Source organism: Alexandromys fortis, unplaced genomic scaffold (genome assembly GCF_014885135.2).
Source record: "Alexandromys fortis isolate MF-2015 unplaced genomic scaffold, M_Fortis_MF-2015_v1.1 scaffold_297, whole genome shotgun sequence".
NCBI lineage: Eukaryota > Metazoa > Chordata > Mammalia > Rodentia > Cricetidae > Alexandromys > Alexandromys fortis.
The window spans coordinates 869,996-879,014 of record NW_026068220.1 but is presented as its reverse complement, the minus strand read 5'-3'; the positions used below and the strand labels follow the sequence as shown (position 1 = coordinate 879,014).

Below are 9,019 nucleotides of genomic sequence, written 5' to 3'. Positions count from 1 at the left end.
CTACAGCAACAAATAACAAACAAGGCCTCATGGCTTCTGGCTGATCCGGGCACCTTCAAGGGCACAGGTGTGAATTCCTATCAGTCTCGGTCTTGGCTGCAGTTCCATATCTCACTCCAAGGAGTAGGTAATGACAGCATCTACCCACACCTGAGATTTTCTTTATCCTTGGAGGCTCTTATTGAGGATCCTGTTCTTGTGAACACACGTGGGGCACAGCATGTTATCCTCCAGGTGTGGGGGCGGAAAGGTGCAGGCTGGCAGCAGGAAGAGGGCAATCACTTTCCCCTTCTTCTCAGGTACCCAGGCTTGTCCAGCGTGGAAATGAAGCCGAACCCAACCTCTTGAGTCTGCTGGAAGGCTTCTCCCATGGACCACATACCACAGATCCCCGTATTTCTCGGGTGTTGTAATGGACTGCAGGGCCTCGTTCTTGTAAGCATTGGCTGCAATCCTCGATGAAGACGCCAACACAGCCTCAGAGGCGGTTGTGGTCACAACCGTCGTGCTGACCTCTTCATAGAGGACAGGAGGTTCAGTAAGGGCGGGCATCTGCTCCTCGGGTACAGGGACCACTTCAAGAGGCACTATCACCTGAGGACAAGACTCTTGTCCCTCCTCTGTCTCCATCTTCAATTTTTTTCTGACGCATCTTCACCCTGGCCTCTCTCGGTGTGTCAGGAATGTTCTCTAATTCAGTCATCTGTTTGTGGTAAGAACTCGCAAGGAGTCATTTGTAAGTCTCTAATTTCTGGCCTTTGCTGCTCAGTTTCTGCTTCTTGCACCATTCCCGCAAAATGTCTCGGAGAATCAGGTTCACTGGGGGCAGATAATCCGGTAGAGGAGGAACTGGTATTTTCCTAGGAGTGGGTTTTGGAGTCTCAGCATCTCCTGCTTTCTTGTTTGATTTACACTTGTTCTCTTTTGCTGTCTTGTTTGCTCTTTTTTTGTTTGCAGGGGGCTTTGCAAAGGATGTGCTCGATTGACTAGACATCAGGCAGTCCACTTCTCTTGGCTCTCCTGTGCTGCTCAACTCCTGGTTTCCAGCATACTCCATCTTCGAATTAGATGAAACCGCCGAAAGAAAATTTGTCCACCTTCCAAATGACCTCTGGTCTCAGGCAGCCTTTAGAAATCTCTTCCCTGGGTTCACCTTCTTATTTAGCTTCTTTAGGATCACCAGTTATAGACTCCGTGACCTTTATTTATGGCTTGAAACCAATTATGAGTGAGTACATCCCATGTTCATCTTTTGGGGTCTGGGTTACCTCACTCAGGATAGTGTTTTCTATTACCATCCATTTGCATGCAAAATTCGAGAAGTCATTGTTTTCTACCACTGAGTAGTACTCTAATAAGCATATATTCCACACTTCTTCATCCCTTCTTTCATTGAAGGACATCTAGGTTGTTTCCAGGTTCTGGCTATTACAAATAATACTGCTATGAACATAGTTGAACAAATGCTTTTGTCATATGATAGGGTATCATATGATAGGGTATTCTCAAGAGTGGTATTGCTGGGTCCAGGGGTAGGTTGATCCCGAATTTCCTGAGAAACCGCCACACTGATTTCCAAAGTGGTTGCACAAGTTTGCATTCCCACCAGTAATGGATGAGTGTTCCCCTTCCTCCACATCCTCTCCAGCAAAGGCTATTATTGGTGTTTTTGATTTTAGCCATTCTGACAGGTGTAAGATGTTATCTCAAAGTTGTTTTGATTTGCATTTCCCTGTTCGCTAAGGAGGTTGAGCATGACCTTAGGTGTCTTTTGGCCATTTGAACTTCTTCTGTTGAGAGATCTCTGTTCAGCTCAGTGCCCGATTTTATAATTGGCTTAAGTAGCATTTTAAAGTCTAGTTTCTTGACTTCTTTATATATTTTGGAGATCAGACCTTTGTCAGTTGTGGGTTGGTGAAGATCTTCTCCCAGTCAGTAGGTTGCCTTTTTGTCTTAGTGACAGTGTCCTTTGCTTTACAGAAGCTTCTCAGTTTTAGTAGGTCCCATTTATTCAATGTTGCCCTTAATGTCTGTGCTGCATAGACATTATATGTTATACATAGGAAGTGAGCTCCTGTGCCCATCTGTTGTAGGGTACTTCCCACTTTCTCTTCTATCAGATTCAGTGTGTTCGGACTAATATTGAGGTCTTTGATCCATTTGGACTTGAGTTTTGTGCATGGTGATAGATATGGGTCTATTTTCATTCTTCTACAGGTTGACATCCAGTTGTGCCAGCACCATTTGGATGTAATTTTAAAATGCTTTTATGTCCTAATCCTTACACTCATAGAGAATTCCTTTTTCAAACTTTAACAGATAAACTATTTTTTTTTCAGTCAATGGCAATTAACACAGAGACACAAACTGGCCAATGATCAGAGAATCAGAGACTCTGCAATGCTCAGCTCTAAAATGGATATCGATTTCACACTCCCTCCAAGTAAAGATCAGCAATCATCATCGTAAAGAGTAAATAAAAAGATGTAAAACCAGAGGTCGTGAACATGTGCAGCAGACAGTATTTTCTAGACCTGACAGCACCATTGCACGCACAAAATCAAAAGTGGAATGTCATTCTGGAATGTTTTCTAAATACCCATTAGGTATTTAAAACCCACATACAGTGCCCTCTGCATACACATAATGAGATAGTAGGTTACTTCTGTAACCAACTGGAAGCCATGCATGTCTACTTCGTTAAAGTAGGATTTTTCTCATTATGAAGTCAGCTTAGCACATCCTGGTTTTGTGGCTTGTGTTTGAGAACCTCACACCTAAGTTACACTTGGACACTCACAGACTTAGAACAATCAGATGCTTTTAAAACATAGAAAGGGATGTTTCTCTGAGCACAAAGTAATGACACTCCATGCTAGGATTTCTGTTGCTCCAAGCGCTTTGTATCAAATCAATCTTGCACCTTTCTTACCCCATGTCCATTTACAAATGAAGCATAGCTGAGAATGTGACTAAATGGAAGGAATCTTGCCTTGCATGTGTGAGGGTCTGGGTTCAAACACCCCTATGGCAAGCCTGAAGAATAAGCCAATGTGCAAAAGAGCTCCATTCAGGAAGGAGGGGAAGCAGACAGTTTATCTGTTTTACACAGGGGTTATTATGTTGAGGGTATCATTTCTCTCATTGTCTATTTTTGTCATGCTATTCTTAGTTATTTAAAGCTGATTAGATTTCCCTTTATCAATAGCAAATGTTTAATGAGAAATTCCACAAGTAATGTTCCTCAGCTCTGCAATCCTAGCCTCTGGCTCAGGAATCATTTCACTCATTTATTTTCTTTTTTTGTTTTGATTTCCATAACCACAAATTATGAGAAATTTGAAACCTATAAATGAGTCTTTAATACATACACTTAAATTCTTACATTATACACAATGCCCTGATTTTTCTCAGTATTACATAATAAAAAGTCAGTAATAATGCATAGATGTGGGTTCCATTGGCTTCAAATTATATAGAAGATTTAATTCTGCCACTGAAACTTTATCTGAATCTAACCTAATAATATTATTATTGTTTTACTTTAAACATTGTCACAATGACAAATATTCTCCTTTAGTTATGCATGTGCATATAACCACAAGTACTGAGCAAGTTTTCTCTAGAGGTATTGCACCAATAATGACTCCATGGCAACATTGTTTTCAGCATATGAAAAAGCATGAAGCTTTCCATGCCATTTTGAAAATAATTTCTTGTCCTCCATCAAGTATATATTCTCGACTTCTGATGAGATTGAAATTTTTCTTTGCATTTAAAAATTTTAAATATAATAAGATGCTGCATGAACAAGTCTGTCATTCAATAATACTCATGAAATATCACAACACCTGAAACAAGCAGAACAGCATGAACAATAGCACAGAATCTGCAGGTGCGTGGCTGAGGGGTTGTTTATAGTCTCAGGTGCATCTTGAATTCCCTCAGAACCTTCTTCAATTCGAGACAGGAAAAGTTGGATTACCCTTATGGCAGACTTGCCACTGCTGGATACATCTGATTGGGAAGGCTGATAGTGTACACACAGTTTACCACCGAGGAAGCCTGTTGATGGCCATTGTTCCCTAGCGGCTTCCATAGCAATATTCCAGCACTATGAAAGCTAGCCACCAAAGCAGAAAGCTTTCAGTTCAGCTTCAGCTTGATTTTTCTAAGTCCTACAACTAAGGCATGTGCTACCTTTGACAACAGAATGCTGTTATGTAGTTTCCATGAGGACACACTAGTGTCAATGTCTGTATTATTTCAAGAGTCAAAGGTGTCTCTGAAATCAACAACTTACATGGAGGTTGCCTACTGGTTGGCACTGGAGTTTTCTTTTAATAATTTTATGGTTTCTGGGGCAACTTTATCAACCCATGCTGTGTACTTCTGTCTAAACTCTTTTAAAAAATACTTTTACATTGTTCCTTAATGTTCATATTTCATAAATTAACATATGGCATACTTATTTACTCTTTTATGTCACATTTTTGTCAATATCATATTTGACTATCTGTATTTTTCTGCAGTCATACTTATGTTACTTGTAATATATTTACCTTCATTGTATTTATTTTACTTCATTTTTATTAATATTTTTGTCAATGATAGCTCACTTATAAGTATAAAATAAATTATTTGTGAATAACTTTTGTCTGCACATACATAAAATGTCTTTCAGATTGTAAACATAAGCTTTATTTACCTACATTTTGTACATATTCAAGAATAGAAGCAGAATAATGAGCCTCGACTTATGCACCCATGTGTCTTCCTGAAGAAGACACTAAAATCACTTTTCCAAGTTATTAATGTAGTTATCATTTAAAAAACTATAAATTATTGGAGAAAATGTACAGCTTTATTAAACTGAGGGAAACAGCTTGTGAGTGGTCTGGGAGAATCATGATCACTATGAAGAATTTGTAAACATGGAGCAACAGGCTGGGTTGAAAGTGTGGAGAATGATCATGGTATTTTCATGGAGATAAACACATTTCAGGTAGAAATGATTATCAGTGGTGCAGCCAGAAAGTTGTGTTAAGTTTTTTGTTGCTGTGATAAAATGCTAGAGATAAGCAGATCACAGAAAAGTATCATGAGTTTGTAAGTTTCAGTCCAGTGTCTGAATGGACATTGGTGAGCGGTTCAGTAGTAGGAGTCTCACTTGTCAAGGTGTTATGAGTTTCTTTTTCTCAAATCTTGTGTGCTAGCTAAAAATTGTGTCCAAAAGCACATGTAGATCAATGTGTTTCACTTCAAGACCATAGAGATGGGGGAGAGAAAACACACACACATAAAAGACAGAGAGACAGCCATAGAGGCAGATAGAGACAGAGATATAGAGACAGAGACCAACAGAGACACAGAGAGACACAGTGACACAAGAGAGAGACAGAGAGACAGAGACACATATATAAATAGAGGGGGAAGGGTGAAGAGGGAGGTGGGCCCTAGGGACAATAAATAACCTAATGTTAAGTCTGTAGTTGCACACTTCTTCCAGCGAGGGCCCACCTCCTCTACCCACTCATCCGAAATTTTCTATACCCAAGACCTCTCCACAGCTTCACCAGTTCGGGACAAATGACTGCTAACAGGAAATGAGAGGATGAACCAGGGAATAGGCAGGCATGAACATGAGTTCATCTTTAAGATAGTAAGATAGCCCAGTGACCCTGGACAAAGGAGAAGCCAGTTATTTTCATGGTGTGAAATAATGCAGATGAGGACAGACAAAGACAGAATTGCATATCTTGACTTAATTTGTGTTTCTCATCTTTTAGTCTCTTTCACATCTGAATTGTTTTATATCCATCATGCTACCTGTCATGACTAATCAACAGAGATATCTTCAGTTAGACTTGCATAGCTCATATCAACATAGGAAATGCTTTATTTTTTAAATCAATGGTGCTACATATTACCAGGGAGAGTTCAGCAATGGCTATGTCTTATACATGTTCTCTTAATTTTAGCATGCAAAAACAGCTAAGTTTACATGATTCAGAAGGACAGTGATAAGGAAATTTTTGTGTCAGGTGGAGCGACTTAAAATTGCATGTGGATATTAATCAATGATCCCAGAATACAGTAAGTGCTATGAAGAATATGAAGTTACTAAATGGGCTCGAATGTAGTAAATCAATTTACTATCATATTTTTTCTTTCTCCCTCAAAACCACCTCTTAGTATAGAAAAATGCATTTCCATCAGAATGTGAGGTAGGATCTCTCTCCATCTGCCCTTGACTCAGCTCACTGAACTTGACAAGTACAATGTCCTAGGTAACATAAGACAACCCTGAAAACAATTATGTTTGAAATTTTCTGACACATCTGCACCATCACAAAAAGACACCTGGACAAAGCTAGAGGGTAAGTGGTTTCCAGTTTCAATTGATGTTATAAAAACACCATAAATATTACAGCTTGCTAAGCTGAGAGCCGGGGCACTGAGTCTCAGAACAAAAGAACAGCCCAGAAATAATGTCACATGCAGCTATCAGGGATATAGTTGCACATTTCTTCATGTTTGTATGAAGCAACAACAATTTCCAAAAAGGTACAAACAGAAATTGGAGAAAAATAAGCCTTCTTCAGAGGAGAAATCACAGACATTTGGTCAAGCTCAGGATAAAAAAAAAAAATGGCCAGTTGTGTTGTCAGCAAAGAGCTCTCTATTATACAGTAAGAATTACGTACTGTATCTTTGGTCTTTCTCCTCAAATAACAATTCTAGTCTCATAACGAAAAGAGAATCAAATATTCCTAATCAGTCCTCCAGAAAGCAGGTCTTGCACTGAGTAAAGAAACAAAAAATCTGCCCGAGAGAATAGAAACCTAAGTAGATTGAAGGGATAGTCATAATATGGCTTCTTGTAAGAGATCATTAGCAAGAACTGAAGGCTGTCGGTAAAATTAAAGTGTGGCAGAGAAGGAGAGCAAGGAAAGAGATATCTTCATAGAGTACTCCCATATGAGGTGAGTGAGAAAACTGGGACTAGGGAAATTTTCCAGGAATCCACAAGGATGACCTCAGACAACACCTTAAGTAATCGTGGAGAGGGTTCCTGAACTGGCCTTTCCCCTGTAATCAGATTGATGACTACCTTAATTGTCATCATAGAACCTACATCTAGAAAGTGATGGAAGCACAGTGATCCACAGCCAAATACTGGGCTGAGCTCCTCGAATTCAGTTGAAGAGAGGGAGGAGGGATCATATGTGCTAGGAGGTATCAAGTTCGCGATAGGGAAAACCACAGAGATGCTGACTTGAGCTAGTAGGAGCTCATAAACTATGGACTGAAAGGTGGAAAACTGCATGGGACTCCCTATGGAAGGCCTTACCCTCTCCGAAGAGTGAATGAGGGGGTGGGGGAAGGTAGGAGGAGTAAGACGGGGAGGGGGAGGGAACAGTAACTGGAATGTAAAATACAATTGTTTTAAAAATAAAAACACATTAAAGTGTGGTTTTTGGCTAGATACAACCCGTCCATCGCTGGCACCCGAGTGTGCAAACAGTGTTCTGTGTAAGATGTTGCCAGCAGTAACTGCAAGTGGTAACTCAGGCTCCTTGTGCACCCTGTTCAACAAATTCTTGCCTTCTTCCATCCACAATGGCTGCTGAAATGCTCACAGAGGGCTAGACTTCCGGTGTCCTCCTCCAATCTGTGGAGCTGCAAATGACGTCACGACCACGAAAAGATGGCAGAATTGAGTTGGAGGGAGATGAGATTTTGAAAGAGAAGTATTAATTTTAAATACTGATTTGCTTTCTGATAGCTATGTTTTCTTTTAAACTGAAGACAACATGATTGCCATAAACACTATTTTTCTAACCTTGGCCCTCAGAATATTAGATGGTACAGTGTTAAGTAAAAACATGCTTAATATAAAATGTCGACCATTGCTGCTATTTCATACTCTGCTTATATATGCTAATAACAAACAAGACTAATGTACTCCACTGAAACAACTGCTCTGTAAAACCATGGAGCGGTGAGCTCTCAAGGCTGTCACAACTTAAATGGTACAGGGCCTCAGAGAAATTTCTAAATATTGCCTAAGGTTAAAATATGGCAGGTTATTGTTTTAGGGTTATCATTAGAGTTCATAAAATTCTATTAGTGTGGTATTAACATATTAATTTAATGTATCACTTTTGTCTCTTCCTGGAACCATCTTTAGTATGATTTATGTCTTTTCACCAAGGGGGAGACATGTGAGGCATGTCTCTCTCTCCTGCTGTCCTTGAATAAGGCCACTGAATTTGACAAGTGTGATGCTCTTAGTAGTGTAAACCAACTTGACACATCTATGAAGGTAGAGGGAACCTTGGTTGAAAAAGTACCTGGTTTAAGTTGGCCTACAGCCATGTATATCAGGTATTTTCTTAATTGTTAATTGATGTCTTTTGTGGACAGAACAATCCATAGGTGGGTGGGCCTAAGCTGTATAGGAAAGGCAGCTGAGCAAGACAAAGTTAGGAAGCAAGAAAGCAGCATTCCTTTGTGGTTTCTGACTGAGGTTCCCTTCATGAGTTACTGACATGACTTTCCTCTGTGCTGGAGTGTCACTTGTAAGACGAATAAACTGCTTCTGGTTGTGTTGTTTGTCACAGAAGCAGAATGCAAGGTAGGATAAGACCTTACTGAAGAGAAGGATTAATTGTATTAATTTTTACATTAAAGTCATGAAAAATACTAATAACATTATGAAGAGCAAAGAGCATTATTAGTTACTGTTCTGTTCTCCTTCTTTTTCCTCTTCCTCTTCCTCCTCCTCCTCTTCTGCTTCTGCTTCTCCTCCTCCTCCTTCTCTTCCTCTTCCTCCTCTTTGTCTTCCTTTTCCTCTTCTTTTTTTAATTAATTAATTAATTAATTATTTTTATTTATTAAAGATTTCTGTCTCTTCCCCACCGCTGCCTCCCATTTCCCTCCCCCTTTCCCAATCAAGTCCCCCTCCCTCATCAGCCCAAAGAGCAATCAGGGTCCCCTGCCCTGTGGGAAGTCC

The 9,019-nt window shown here is 39.8% G+C and overlaps 1 pseudogene; it reads right to left on the bottom strand.

The window, feature by feature from the left end:
* Positions 1-162: 162 nt before the first annotated feature.
* Positions 163-1,057, bottom strand: LOC126493533 (developmental pluripotency-associated protein 4-like; annotated as a pseudogene).
* Positions 1,058-9,019: the final 7,962 nt, after the last annotated feature.